This window comes from Microtus oregoni, unplaced genomic scaffold (assembly GCF_018167655.1).
Source record: "Microtus oregoni isolate MIOR12 unplaced genomic scaffold, Mior012 000019F_ref0000042, whole genome shotgun sequence".
Classification (NCBI taxonomy): Eukaryota; Metazoa; Chordata; class Mammalia; order Rodentia; family Cricetidae; genus Microtus; species Microtus oregoni.
In genome coordinates, this window is record NW_024543078.1 from 33008303 (window position 1) to 33024430 (window position 16128).

Here is a 16128-nt window from a genome sequence, read left to right on the forward strand (position 1 = left end):
TAAAGTCTCCTTTTGGAGGTGAGAGTGGACAGCCATGTTCTCTGTAGAACGTGGAACATAGAAAGGAAAAGGCTTTTCCAGCAAGTGTTGGGAAGAAACCCATTTTGCGGCTCTTGTTTCTAGACTGTTTCAGTTTGTTCTGTGTAATCCACTAGGAAAGCCAGCCTGGGGCTGTAGGCATCTTTCTCTCCTGTATAAAAGGCTGCCCATGCTCTTCAGAGACCCTGGTGTAATCTTACAAAGCATTCCTCAAAAACAGTTAGCAGGCCAAACCCATGACCTAATCTAGCCATGGTAACAAGTCAGGCTAACATTGACTGACTCAACTGCAACCCGCTGGATGCTGCATAAGCTTGTAAGATGTTTAAGGAGTTGTATGATGCATGAATAATACCCTGACTCCAGAAGGTTCAATGTTTCATATGCAGGCGAGAACGTGCCTGGCGACACTGTATTCCTGTGCAAATCCACACCGATCGTGATAATTAGAAAGCTGAGTCCATGCTCTAGGTTTTGGTTTGGGGATATTTTGTTTGTTTGCTTTTTGCTGTTTTCTTTCTTTTTTTTTCTTTTCTCTTTCCCTTCTGGGCAAGAAAATATGAACTTAGCTTTTGAAAAAGAACGTGTTTCAACATCGCCCAAGCTGTGAAGTTCTAACTTGTTGAAACTCCTTCTAGCCTATGTTTGAATGCCGTTGGAACCCAAAACGAGGTGAATAATGCTTTTGGCAACTGCATGAGCTACAAGGTGGGTACAGTCCTGACCTCTGCTCGATGGAATTTTGTGTCAGAAACCTCAGAGTCCAACCCATTTTCTTAAGTTGTGTACTTTCAGGCCAAAGAGAAAAATAATACGGCTCCTTTTGTTCATTCTGGCATGCTAGGACTTAGGGAAGACAGTCTAAGTTAACCATAATAGCAAATCTCTAGGCCATAGATGACATCATGGGAGAGAAACCTAGGGAAGACCAATATGAGGTTGCCTGGGCTGGTGGCCAGGGTGCCATTGAAGGCAGTTTCTGCTACTAACAAGGAAATTTCTTATAGACAGAATTCTAATAAAACACAAAAAAGGGACACAACCAGTGGATAATTTAGGACTGGATCCAGTTGTCACTAGGAGTGGGCAAGGTGAAATGTTTTTGTGATTGCGACCCTGTGGCAGAGTATATTACAATTCAAGTACTGTATCTGCTCCCCAGACAACATGTGCTGTAACACTGTCCTGCTTTACAGTTAAGCAAAACTATTTAACAGCAGAAGTGACTTAGTTTTTAGAAGTAATAAATAGATACGGATCTTACCAACATCCAACCTAATCAATAGATACTTACATATGTACACTCATATGTATGCATTCATGATGTGGTATGTCCTACATATAGTTTGATTTTATTGGTTATTAAATAAAGCTGCTTTGGCCTATGGGAGGGCAGAATATAGCCAGGCTGGAAAAGATATAGAGAGAGAGTAGACAGAGCCAAAGAGATTTCATGTAGCTGCTGAAAGAGAAAGATGCTGGCCAGAATCTTACCAGAAGGCCACAGTCTCATGGTGATACATAGATTAATAGAAATGTGTTAATTTAAGACATAAGAATTATTAGAAATATGCCTGAGCCATTGGCCAAACAGTATTGTAATGTTTATATAATTTCTGTGTGATTATTCAGGTCTGGGTGGCCCGGAAATGAACAAGCAGTCTCTGCTTACAAATGGGGCAACTACATCCACATAAAAATGGCAGGGCAGAATATACCCAGGCTGGAAGAGATATATAAAGAGAGTAGGCGGAGTCAAAGAGACACCATGTAACTGCCCAAGGAGAAAGATGTCAGACCTTACTGGTAGGCCACAGCCTCATGGTGACACATAGATTAATAAAAATGGGTTAAGATAAGATGTAAGAATTAGCTAATAAGAAGTCTGAGCTAATATGCCAAACAGTGCTGTAATTAATACAGTTTCTTTGTGATTATTCAGGTCTGGGCTGCCAGGAGCAAAAGAGCAGTCAGTAACCTGTATCCTGTGCCTCCACTCTGTATCCATCTCTAATCTTTCAGCTCATCTCGGTGGCTTTCCCGAGTCTCCCTTCGAGACCTGAGTAGTCCGCAGCACTTCACAGGACCCTTGATTCAATCAGTAATGTTCTTCAACCATTTGATATTATTACTGTAATTATACAAATGTATGTGGTACCCAGCCTTAATTTAAACAATCAATGTCTAGTTATCATTTCCACCTTCTTAGGCATCTTTAAGTTTTCTGGTTAACATGTAATAATATTCATATTTATAGAGCACACCGTAAGGTTTTAGTACATTGATAAACACAAACTAAACAAATCAGTTTTGGTGACGGATGGTACCTGGGATGAATTCACTATTGAAAGAATTGAGCTTACCTTGAAGTTCCAGAACAGGTTCCAAATACCTGTTCTGGATGTATAGACGTTGGATTTGGAGAACTTGGGTGTGTGATGTTTTTTATTTATTTCAAGGATTTGTAAAGTGATACGATTTATTTGGAGGGGGATATTTGGGAGAGATTCCACGGTAGGTGAAGCGGGGAAATGGGGAGAAGATATTTTCGTGTTTCCTTCTATACACTTAGGAAATCCGAAAAGAATATTTTTAAGGAAAAGAAATCCCAAAAAACTGTCTCCTTGGAGAAGCAGTGGCCAAAATCAGCCTGGAAAAAGAATCTCATAATCATTTCCTACTTAAAATAATTATTTCAAATGTTTTATGTTTTAATCATTTATTGACTCATAGCTGCATTGCTCCTAATATGAATCTTAAAATTACTTTGACTAGATAAGAAACTGTAAGGCTTTCAGGGAGGATGATTATACAAATAAAAAGATAAAATACAATAAAGTGGGATGAAATGTAACTAGGAAAGGACATTACTTGTCTGTCATTGTTTTCAGAGCTTCTTGTTTGAAAAGAAGTATACAAATAAGATATTTTATTTCAATTTCCAACTTGCATCAAAACTGAGACTTACAAAGTGTCCTACCTGTCCTGTGTCCAAGAGTCACAGGTCAGGACCCCAGTTTCTTCACTGCAGGACACTCTGTTTTTTAATTTTTTTAATTGATTTTATTGAGCTATACATTTTCTTCTGCTCTTCTCCCTTTCTCTCCCCTCCCCTTCAACCCTCTCCCATGGTCCCCATGCTCCCATTTTATTCACGAGATCTTGTATTTTTCAATTTTCCACGTAGATTAGATCCATGTATGTATGTCTCTCTTAGGGTCATCATTGTTGTCTAGGTTCTCTGGGATTGTGATTTGTAGGCTGGTTTTCTTTGCTTTATGTCTAAAAGCCTCTTATGAGGGAGTACATATGATATTTGTCTTTCTGGGTCTGAGTTACCTCACTCAATATGATGTGTTTTGATCCATCCATTGGCATGCAAATTTCAAGATGGCATTATTTTTTCTGCTGTGTAGTACTCCATTATGTAAATGTACCACATTTTCTTTATCCATTCTTTGGTCGAGGGGCATTTAGGTTGTTTCCAGGTTCTTGCTATGACAATGCTGCCATGAACATAGTTGAGCACATGTCCTTGTGTTAAGATTGAGCATCCTTTGGATATATACCCAAAAGTGGTATTGCTGGGTCTTGAGGAAGGTTGTTTCCTTATTTTCTGAGAAATCGTCATACTGATATCCAAAGGGGCTGTACCAGTTTGCATTTTTGACAAAGCATTGATAATCAGCCTTGTGTACTCCACGAGAGCTACCAAAGCTTCGCGAGCAACATTCTGGCCCAGGCAAAGGAAGAACTAAGCTCATTGCATACACAGTGATTCCCCAGAATGCCTGTCAAGGTACTCAAAATATGGAAAGGTTTTTTTTTCCCTTTTTCCCCTTACAGAAACAGTTCTGCTAACCACATAGCTGCAGGAATCTGTAGTTTCCAATGAGAAAGTTGTTCATTCTTCTTCACTTACACAGTAATCCTGGGGATTGTTAAAGTACACATTAATGACAAATAGTAACTTTCCCCAGACAATTAATAAGGAATAACACTGTAAACTGGTGACAATATTCAGAAACAGGAAAATCGAAATAGGGCCTGGACTATTTCCATTCATTGTCCCCACATATACAGTTGGGGTTTCTTGGCTGGTGATCGGGCCCCATGGTGGTTACTTTGAAGTCCAACACCAGCATTTTTAGGTCTTAAGTCTGATTTAGCTTTCATTTTCTCTTTTATTAAGCATTTGTTGCACTGAAAACTGTTTAGTTTTTAATGAGGGTGGCATGTTTTCATCCCCGGGCACTGGCGCTGGGCCTTCACCAGCTAACTCAGGTCCAGGAGGGAGGGAGCAAAGTCTATGATAGGAAGCTGAAGTGCAGGATGAAGAGCAGTACAGCCAATGGCCAGACACATGGGCCTGGAAATGGAGGAGCAGGAAAGGCAGACCGTGGCACATGCAGAGAACACCAGGTGATAAAGAAAGCAGAGACCAGAGTGTGGCTTATCCGGAGTGTCAGCAGCCACCAGGACTGAAGGACGGGGTCTGGGGAAGGTCCTGCAGAATCATGGAAAGAACAGCCCTGCTGACAGATTGCTTCCTCCAAACCTGTGAGAATGACTTTCTGTTAGTCGAAGTACTCGGTTGAGTATTTAGCTGATATATAAGATCCTTAAGAGCCCATCCCTCTCTTTCCAGTTTTGTATTGTCTCTATCCTCCTTTTGTGTGTGCAATGCCCATAATCTCCTGGAAAACTCCACATCATCTTCAAGACATAATCCTAGGCTATGTCTTTCCCCTGCAGCCCTTGGGGGCCCATCTCCACAGTCATCTTTTCTTTCTTCTGTGTTCCAAGTAGACCTGATTCATCCCTTAGTAGGTACCACATGATTCACTATTGCGTCCTTGCTACTCGAGCTGATATTTTGGTTGGGCAGGCCAAGCCTGCTTGCTTTCCCTACTCCTACTATTGATTGCTGAGTGTGATCCAGGAAATGTGAGCTAAATAAACTAATTGAAATTTGATGAAATTTTTGTCCGTTCCTCCTTATTAACATAGTGATTTTAGGAGTTTATAAAGTACACACCGCTCGTCTCCTCGGTTGGGCCACAAAACACACAGTTGTTGCCCCAGAGAGGTCACCGGAAGGCCACCCATCTCCAGACACCTCCCTTGTAGCTGTATTATTTCAGCTGAGCTCAGATGTCACCATGAGCTGGTGGACGTGGACACAGGTGCTGCCTCTGGTTCACCATCTCTGCTGCTCCCGCTCACTTTCAGGACAATCATGTATTTTCCTTCAACTCCAGTGAAGCCAAGGCGCTGACAGAAGCATCAGAAGATGGTATTATTGTTGTTGGCTAGAAGAACAATTCCTTTCTTTTTTTAATTTTTTTTTCATGAGCAGGATATGTGTGATGGGTATGACGGACATTTTAAAGGAAAATTGCTAGACTCTGGTAGGCACTGAATATAGATTTCAGAGTGGTTCGGATCTTTCTAGTGTGTTTAGTTTGGAGGATGCCTAGGAAAACATTGGTATAAGACTAAGCAGATGTGATGGTTTGCACATGTCTTCAATTAAATCTGTCTTGCTTCCCACACAGCCAGCCTGACGCATCTTCCATCATACAGATTCCCAGGGACAGTCATTGGCATAGCCCCCTGCTTGTCTTAGCTTCCAGGAAGAGAGCATTAACCCCATATTACCTGACCTCAATGCTGTCTCCTCTTGCTAAGCATTTTCGTGCCTTCCCTTCTGAATTCAGCCTCCATCGCTTGAGCACACCATCCATACACGGCCCGTGTATGCACACCCCTGTGTGTTGCTTTTCTCTAGATAGTCAGATGATCTCCTTTTCTGACAGATGCTTACAGTGTTGTTTAAGTGTTTTTATTTTGAAAAATTCAAGCTTCCTAACTTAAAATGTTCTTTAAAATCACACCTTGGCTAAATTTAAAGTCATTTAAAAGCACTTTGAGAGCTACAAATCTTTAAAAAAAACCAAAAAACGGTTAATCCTCCAAACAATTTTTTTTTTAGATCATTTTTTATTTTTTAAAGAAAAAAATCTCATGCTGCCTAGATGCTGCTGCTGATTCTAGCTGGCTGGCAGACTAAATCAAACCAAAGGTCTTTGGCTCCAGTCTTTCCTTCATCATTGAGTGCTGGGCCACCACAAGGCCTCCTCCTGGTCAGATGATGGGATAATGGGGGGGGGGAGGTACTGCTGTCTTGGCATTGTCTTGCTTAGTCCCAGGCGAGTGAACTCTCAACTGTGGACCCACTGCTTCTATCTCCTAGCTGTCTTGTGATGTAAGTTCTTTTGTGTATCTGTGCCATAACTGAAATTGTAGTGATCCTGATGTTGAGGCATTGGTTGACCTTAGGTCTTATGTCTTGGATTATCTTTACCATCTCTGACCTCTCTAATTGGACTTTGGCCTGGAGCCAATCTATCCCCCCCCCCCATGCATTCACTCATCTTGGTCTCTCTTATCCTTCTGCACTGTGGTCTTCAGAACCCCCTACAATGTCATGGTGGTCAAATGAGAATAGCCCTGATGCGTTTGAATATTCAATCCTTATTTGGTGGTGTTATTTGGGAGAGGTTTAGGAGGTGCAGCCTAGTTGGAGGAAGGATGTTGCTAGAGACAGGCTTTGAGAGTTTAGAAACCCATGCCATGGCACTTCCAGTAGCTTCCTTTTCTTAGGGTTTCCAGGTCAGTGAGAACGCTCAGCTTGCTGGTCTAGCCACCATGCTTGCCTCCTGCCACGCTTTCCTGATGAGATGGTGGTGAATTCTTATCTTTTAGACAGACTTCATAAGCGTAAATAAGATCTTCTTTCTTCAAGTTGTCTCAGTCATGATGTTTTATTAGAGCTCTAGAATACTAACTCTTACAGCTATCTCTCTGGACAGGAGGGTGGGGCTAGTGGTCTCTCTGTGCAGTCAAGTGGGACCTTCCTGTCAACTGGGAGCAGATTCCCAGCAAACAATTGGGTCATATTCTGTTGTGCCCAGTGTGGTGGTCAGAACTTTCAGAAACTGGAAGCATCAGCTTGAAGCAAATGAGAGGAAGGAAACAGGATCTCCCCCAGGAAGGTGGCCACTCTATTACTCTCTCAGCCCCCAGGGGAACATTGGCAGTGATTCCACTCCCTTGACAGAGTTCTGCCAACACGCTAACGGTGCCAAAAGATGAGCTGGTGGATAAGCAGGCCCCGAAGGAAGATGGCAATTCCCCAACCAATAGAAATGACAAGAAAAACACCAAAATCCAGGTGAACCCGAGCTAACCCAGAAAGGATTTGAGTCATCCCAAGAAGAAAACTGGTTTCATATGTGCTTCTGAGGGGTCAATAAAAACTGAGCTCCCAGTGACACCAGAACATATGAACTTGACCTGACAGCTTAATAAAAAGAGAGAAAACTTAAGCTCTTCATGGCTCTTTTTAAAGCTCTGATTAGAAAGTGGGAAGGGGTCCAAATTTATAATCTGTAAATAGGAAAATATGCAACCTAACCCAGCCATCAACATATCTCATCTCAACCTGGGGGACATCAGATGCAGACTCAGTGACAAAAGTACTCAGACAGTCTCATTGTTCCTCTCAAGTGAGAAAAGTAGAATATTCTTCTCAAGTTTAGGAACTTCTCATCAAAAAATAAAGTCTTAGAACACACGCAGGGACACTAATGAAGAGCAAGGCACGAATAACAAATAACAACTACGACAATACTCGGCCTACAACTGATGACCCACAAAATGCTCTGAAGAAGCATTTTCAGTAGTGAAGAGTTCTAAAGATGTTAACCCTTATTTATATGTGTGTCTATATGCAACACATGTGCAGATGACCCGGGAGACCTGTAAAGGGTATTGGGTGCATTAGACAATTCTGAGATGCCCCACATAAATACTGGAAACAAACTCAAATCTCTGGAATAGCAATAAGCATTCTTAACTGCTCAGTCCCTTTGTTCTTACCAGTGATTAAGATTTTAAACAGCATAATGTTTTTTTTTTTTAAAAAAATCAAAATATAACCCTATGGTAAACAGACATTTACATTGAAAAAAAAACAACCAGAATTCTTTGAAATCCTAGAAAATCAGAAGAAAAATTGTTCACTGAAGAAAACTAAGTGTTGAGATGAAGAAGCAGTCTAGACAATCAATTAGCAAACTAAAAGGATATTATTCAACTTCAATAAAAGGGGTGAGGACAATGGGAGACAGGAAAGAGCTGAAGTTCAAGGCAAATATAGTGAATTCTCATAAGCACATCTGATAGCACCTGCAGAGGACAGCAGAGACGGAAGCAGCCATTGCTCCATGAAAGCCCCTTCATGTGCTTTCCAGATTCTTTCCTTTTCATCCTTACTGACTTGCAGCTTGGGAGTAGGGTCCCTTAGATGGCACCTTTTGAACTTTGTCCTATGAACTAGAAAGAACAATCAGGGCTGGTGACTGTCTGCCTTCCCGTTAACAATTCCTTGGTGTCATGGTTTAATTGAGAAATGTCCTCCATAGGTTCAGCTATTTGAATATTAGCTTCCAGTGTCTGACACTGTTTGGGAAGGGCCAGGTGGTGCAGATTTGCTGGAGGAGTTATGTCACTACGGGGTGGGCTCTGAGATAGGATAGCCTCTCCTGCTTTCAGTTTGACCTCTCTGATTTGTGTGTGCTGTTAAACATATGATCTCTCTCCTCTTCCAGCCTTTGCCACCTTGTCTGCTGCTTGCTGCCATGCCTTCCTACCATGGTGGACTCTAAACCCTTTGGCATCACAATCCATTTTTTCTATGGGTCTCTGTGGTCATGTGTTTTGTATGGTAACTAACACACTTGGTGGCCGTAGTAACTGTATGGAACTGAGTGTGTCTAAATACAGCAAACGCTCATACCCACATGTTACACGTCTGTGATTGTAATCAGTTGAGGGTCAGAAGTTCTCAGAAAAATATTGATTCTGTACTGAATATGCACAGATGATCTTATTGATCATTACTATAAAAATCAACACTATTACAACAGTCACAGAGTATTAGGTACTATAACATAGAGCCGGTATAAAATACATGCACAATATCTGTTATGTAATATGCAAATGTCATACAATTTTGTACAAGTATCTCAAGGATCTCTGGATTTTGATTTCTTGAAGGGGTCCTGGAATCATCCCATGGTGACTGAGGGCCAATATCTCTGCTGATAATTATCAACTCTGTTCATTATCCCCTGCTTATAGGTCAATCCCAAATCTTTCCCCTTGGAGAACATCTTTTGACACCCAACTGCCCTTGATGGCTTCCTTGCAGTGTGTTATTGATATCTCACTTATGAAATCCCAAAGCACAAACTATTCTTTTATGCAAGTGTTCCATTGCTGCAGTTCTTGGGAATGGTGAGACTATTATTGCCAACTAAGTGTATGAGAAATTTCTCTCAGACCTCATTTCATAGCCAACAGAAATCGCACTGGCAACCATTCAGAGTGTGCTCATATTTGATTCTCATATCCCCCTTTAGCCCAAGGGCATGTCACCATCCAGGTTAGGTAGACACTTCTTAAGAATCCTTCTGACTTGTCCTGACCCAGAGAAGGTTTATTATAATTACAGAATCCAGGTTAATCTTATAAGACAAAAGTCAGCTTCTGCTGTCTTGCCTTAAGGCAGGATTTGAAATATCGCAATTGTTCATTAATCATTTGCTGATGCATAGAGAATAAATACACAGGAAAGAGGCAATTTTTGGTTTCTTAAAAGTATTGTGTTGTGGTGCACACCTTTAATCCCAACACTAGGGCATCAGAGGCATGCAGATTTCTGTAGTTCAAGGCCAGCCTGGTCTACATTAGAAGCCAAGATTATACAATGAGACTCTGTCTAGGAAAGGAAAAAGGAAGAGAAAGGACATAAATCTTGACAGTAAAATATATAAAAGAAAATAATATAAGTGAACATTAAAACACCACCTAGAATGTCTGTAAAAGTTAAAAGAAAAGAGCATGTTTAAAAGATTATTTATTTGCTTTTTATTTATTACTTATTTATGTGTATGAGTATTTTATCTGAAGGTATATCTGTGTACAACATATGTACCTGATGCCTGTGGTGGTCAGAGAGGGCAGATAGTTGTAAGCCACCATGTGGGTGCTGGGAGTAAAGCTCAGGCCCTCTGCAAGAACAAGCGTTCTTAACTGCTGAGCATTTTCTTCATCCCCACAATAAGGTTTAGTATTTATGGATATAAATGTTTTAATATTTACAAATTCATTAGTAAAACTCATCTATGGCAGAAAACAGAAGGAATACATATGTGATACCCTCAAGTGAGACAGAGAAACATTTTATGAAACTGAATCCTCTCAAACAAGTAAGAGGAGGAAGCCCTAGAAAACCTTACTCTTGTGACTTGGAGGTACCATGCCCTGCATAGACAGAAAGCAGAGGGTGGTCTGGTTGTGTCCACAGCACATCCTACAGAGCATTTGCATACAAAAGTCATGGAGACATACTGACAGGATGGAAACTTGTCATCATCTGTCAGGAACACAAATTCTTACTCAGGAAGGCCAAGGAATCTGCAATGCTCCATTAGGCCCAATAAGAGTATAGCCAGATAAAACGAGCCATGTGGGTCAATGGAATCGAATCGAAGATCCTGACATAAATCCACATGGTTATGAACACCTGTTTTTTGATAAAGAAGTCAAAATAATACAATGAAAAAAAAGCACCTTTAACAAATAGTGCTGGCATAACTGAATGTCAACATGTAGAAGAGTGCAAATAAATCTATATCTACCCCCAAAGCACAAAACTCAAATCCAAGTGAATCAAAGATCTCAACATAAACCCAGTTACACCAATCTTGATACAAGAGAAAGTGGGAAGCAGCCTTTAGTGTATTGGCATAGGAGACCACTTCCTGAATATATTTTCTGTGTCTTACAGAATGTTTGGCAGACTATTTCATGAAGCAGGAACTCTGAAGGATGGTCTCACCTTCTTTAGGCAACTTTAGCAGTCATTTTTCTGTGGGGCTTGTATGTCTGGTTTATACAGCATATTATCAAGCAACCCAGGCAAGAGCAGTTTCTTGCTCAAATGGCTAGCAAACTCTATAAGGGGCCTCAGGCTTCAATGCCCATCATCCTCTTGAAGTAATTGATGCTGCCAGAAGCAGACATGTCTCACTGTCAAGAAAAGTCTAAGTTCTTAAAATATTTTAAATGCTATATTCTGTAAGTCTTTGAAGGATTTAAAGAATATCTATCCATCTGAAATATATCTCTGTACTTCTAGAAAACCTAACTAACATGAATACATTATAAAGGATTATTAATCTGTGTTTCTTAACTATACATTACATTTTTAAATGAGCTACACAAACATAATACCTTAAACAAGAACAAAAGTACATATACACAGTTATTTTTTAAGCTCTCTCAGATTTTATGTGGATGTAGCTGCCCCAATTGGGTACCAGATATAGTCAATTATAATAAAGTATTCCACACTAACTCAAAATGAAGTATAATAAAGGTCTCTTTATTTAGGGGTATACTCACAGATCAGTAGTCCTCTGCATGAGTAGGGAACAGGAACCAAATCAAGCAGCCAACAGAACTGCCCACGCCCCACCTCTGCATATATAGTACCCACGACCATACCCAAAGTGGCCCAAAGACCATTGACTGAAGAAGTTTCCACAGCATACAGAGGAGAATCCTACATCAAGGATTGTGGTATGGGAACTCGAGAGACCAGGTTGGGCTGGCTAGGTGTGGGGAACATGTGGGGGCAGGATGAAAGGGGAGAATAACAAAAGATGTCTTGATGAGGGCATTTTGGGGATAGAGAAAATAAGGTGCCAGGAACCCCCCCCCCAAAAAAAAAGCCCACAAGAATGACCCCAACTAAGACTCCTAGCAGTGGTGGAGAGGATGCTTAAACTGGTCATCTACTGTAAGCAGATTGGTGACTTCCCTAATTACCATCAGAGATACTTTCTCCAGTAACCGATGATCCACAGGTAATCATTGTGCTGAGCTCTGAGAGTCTTGCAGAAGAGAGGGGAGTCATGATGAGGGAACCCACAGAGAAAGCTGACCTGAGCTAGAGGGAGCTCATGGACTCCTAACCAACAGTCAGGGAGCCTGAACGTGACTTACCTAGGCTTTCTGCATGTGTGTGACAAGGCTTCTCACAGTGAGAACAGGATTTCTCCCTGGTGTTTAGCTGACTTCTGGTAACCTATTCCCCATGCTGGATTACCTGGCCCTGCCTCAAAGTAAGGGGAGAAGCTTGGTCCTGCCTCAACTTGATGAGTCATGCTTTGTGCAAGTCCATGGGAGGCCTTCCTCATTCTAAATGGATGGGGATGTGGAGGTAAATGGGAAGAGGGGGGTGACAGAAGGGAAGGAGGGAGGGAAAACTGGTTGGTATGTAAAATAAATGGAAAAAAGCTATTTAAAGCAAGAGCAACAATAACAAAATAATATAGCCAGTTTCCCAGCTCTCAAATCAAGTGTGTCTTTATAATCTCTAAGAACAATAACTTGGAAAATACCATAAATGCATTTCTTTATTATCTCTTTGCTCTTCTACCTTGGGACTATGGCAATTTTGCTGTTGTTTATTTGGGGAAGTATTTAAAATAACTTTTACATTTTTATCTTCATTGTTCAGGTTCTCCAATTCTCTTTCATATTGGTCATTCCTTACCCAAATTCCTATTGTGCAGCATTACTTTTACTGGAAAAAGAATCTAGGCATGAAGGAAGCCCAGCTCTTTGCAGCCAAGTTAGAGAGAAGAGCCACAGTCTTATTTATGTTCCCTGTGCTGTTTTCTAGAAACAGCAATCCTGTTCCCCGACCTTGGGGCAGCTTTGTTCTGTGTCTGTAACTTTCCTCATCAGATCTCTCAAAGTCTGGCACCTCCAACATTCTGCTGTTGGCCATTGTGCCCTCAGTTTCACGTTTATAACTTCCTACAATGGCCTCTCATGGCTTCCTTTAGGAATCTGACTCTGTCATGCATGCCTTCAGTGAACTTCTGGAACCTTTTTTTGCAAGTTTTTATAGCCCTCCATCCTTGCATTACACAAACCTGAGAAACTAGTACCACATGAATCATGCTGCTAACCTCTACTGCTACCTCAAGATATTCCACAGCCCCCTTTTGCAGCAGTTGCAGCAGCCTCTCTGTGTCTGGGCAGCTGAGTCTGAAAAAATACTTGCCTAAGCAGTTCTTTCTGAGTAAAAAGCCCTTTGGGTGTCTCTGCCTTTTTTGTGGACTTGCATTTTTCTAACCTAGAGGCTTCAGTGGTTAGTTACTTACCTTTTCTATCATCCCAGTGTAGACTGCAAAATTTGTCCTTAATAATTAAGCGTTAATCTCTTTAACAAATATGCTTTGTCTATTCTCTCCTTGTCCACAGTTTTAAACTGACTCATGACCTGTTCCAAAGTCAGCTTTTTTTATGATTTTTCTTCTATTTGCTGCTTTTGATCACTATAAATCTGGGTAAAAACAGTGAACAGCAACCATGCCACAACCTGAATGCAATTCTGTCATGAACTAGTTTCCACCAAACAAATTAGTAAAATATTTTTAGAAAAGTCCTCCTTCAGACTTTCAGTACATAGGCAGAATGTAGCTGGATTCCTTTCCAGGATGTGGCATGAATTACTTTTATCCCATTCCCAAAAGTCTTTGTTCACCTCTAAAACCTCATGAGCCTGCCCTTCACTGTCCATTCTTTTCTTAACCTTTCTATCTTCCAAACTCCCACCAGAATTGCCTATTAGTTTATGTTTATAGTGTTCCAGGGATTCTCTGCTGGTAACTCCAAATCTTTCCATATTGTTAATATAAAGTACTTCTAAAAAAATTCCACATTGTGAGGTTTACCACACCAATAGTAATCCTACTCCTTGGCATCAATATTTTGTATTAGTTACCTTTCCCATTGGTGTGAGAAATACTTACCCAAAACAGCTTAAAGAAGAAAGCTTATTTTCCCTCACAGTTTGAGGGCACAGACCATGCTGGTGGTGAGGGCGGAGGGGCAGGGACATGAGGTGGCTAGTCACATTATATTTGCAGTTGGGAAGCAGAGAGAGCTGGAGTTTTAAGCATGGCCCACTTTCTCAGTATTGAATATAGGAACTCCTACAATCATGGTGTCTTTTTGGTTCCGACTTAAGCCTCTCTGTAAATGCCTTTATTAGTACTCAGTGTGATTCTAAATCCGGTTAAGTTGACATTGAATAATAGCCATGATAGGCTAGAAAGAGAAAGAGAGGAGTGGTGTAGGAAGTCCTTCTGTATATGTGTTGCTTTTATTGCTTAATGAATAAAGGCGCTGTCTTGTGCCTGACAGGGCAGAATAGATGTAGGTGGGGAAAACTAAACTGAATGCTGGGAGGAAAAAGGCAGAGTCAGTGAGGTGCCATGTAGCTGCCACTGGGAACAGACAAGTAGGAAACTTGCTGGTAAGCCACAGCCATGTGGCAATACACAGATTAATAGAAATGGGTTAAGTTAAAATGTAAAAGCTAGCCAATAAGAAGCTAGAGCTAATAGGCCAAGCAGTGATTTAATTTCAAGTCTGGACATCCAGGAATGAACAAGTGGCCTCCCACAACAAAGGAGGCCTAGTTCTACACCAGTGTTTCTTTCTAAGTTATGAACTGTATCCTCTGCTCTATTCCATGTGTGTACTAATTCAAATGGGAAGACCAGGTGGACACAGCCTTGATGTGGCCAGTTTCACTGCCCACTATAGGTAGGGTGGCAGGAACAAATCCTCACAAGTTACTTTCTGCTCCTCTATTCTAGAATTCTAGTCTTATAGGTGGGCTAAACCAATCTTTACAGTACTCTTGAAGGGAAATGGGATCACATCTGTGGGTTTGGTTTTTGTTTCTATTCTGTCTTTTTTTCCCCATTTGAAACAGTGACCCATTATGTAGCCCTGGCTAGCTTAAAATTTACTATGTAGAGCAGGCTGCCCCTGGATTCACAATGATCGGCCTGACTTGCTTCCCAAGTACCAGGATGAAAATGCACTACAACACCCAGAAGATCTGTGTTTTTAAATCTCAGTCCTTCTTCCTGAAATGGTACCTGGAGTCACCTGTCCTGTGTGAAGGACCAGATACCTCCAGAGAGAAGGTTTAAGGTTAGTGGAGAGAGAAAATACTTGCTCTGAGTCCATGCCTTGGACAATGGGGACTAAGGCTCATAAGAAAACATAACTCTGTGGAGGATTGAGATAGGGAGTTGATCACTGGACTATGGGCAAAAACTGGAGGGCCTAATGATGCAGACAGGGATGGAGAGATATGAAAACAAACATCATCAGAATTTAAGCATCCACAGCTTGGATGAGAGGAGAAAGTGGATATGTGGCTACAGCACCAAAGTATTCAGAAGAGTCAGGATAATGTGAGGTACTGGCAGGTTACGGTGTGCCTGGGGTTTTACTGAGAATCTGTGGAAGTCATTATTCTGCTCTGCTAGAATCTGGCTCCACTTCCTGCAATGGCCTATTTGCAACCCCGAAGTTCTAGAGTCAACACTCATAAATCACTGTGTGTCCTTTCTTTCAACTCCCAGCGTCAGGCAGCACCCGGCGCGACTCCTCTAAGGAGTGTAGAATGAGGAAGGGAAATAAATGTGGCAGATCCTGGGACTTGGACAAAGTGGCATCTGGGTGGGACCTGAGGGCAGGGAGAAAAGACTTTGAAGTCACATGAGCTAATGTGCTTGGGTGGATGTCAGCCTCCCTGTGCAACTCCACTTATGTCATCTTTATTTAGCTAAGGAGCCCAGATAAGCAAGCTTTTCACTCCCCATTGGGTGTGGAGAGGTCATGGAAACTTGCATGGGAGGCAAAGCTTCATCTGCTGCCTCCCATGTCCCTTGCAGTGTCCCAGGCCTGCCCTTCCTCCTTTCTAGGCGAATGTGTAACCTCATGCTATTCGCAAATCTCTCTGCCCATTTTCTCAAGTGAGTTCTTCCCAAACATTTACTTTTTAACAGCATGCGTCTCAATTGTCTGTTGTGAAAGACAACATATTTGCAATGTGAAATTCCAAAGTCGGAACAAAGAGAA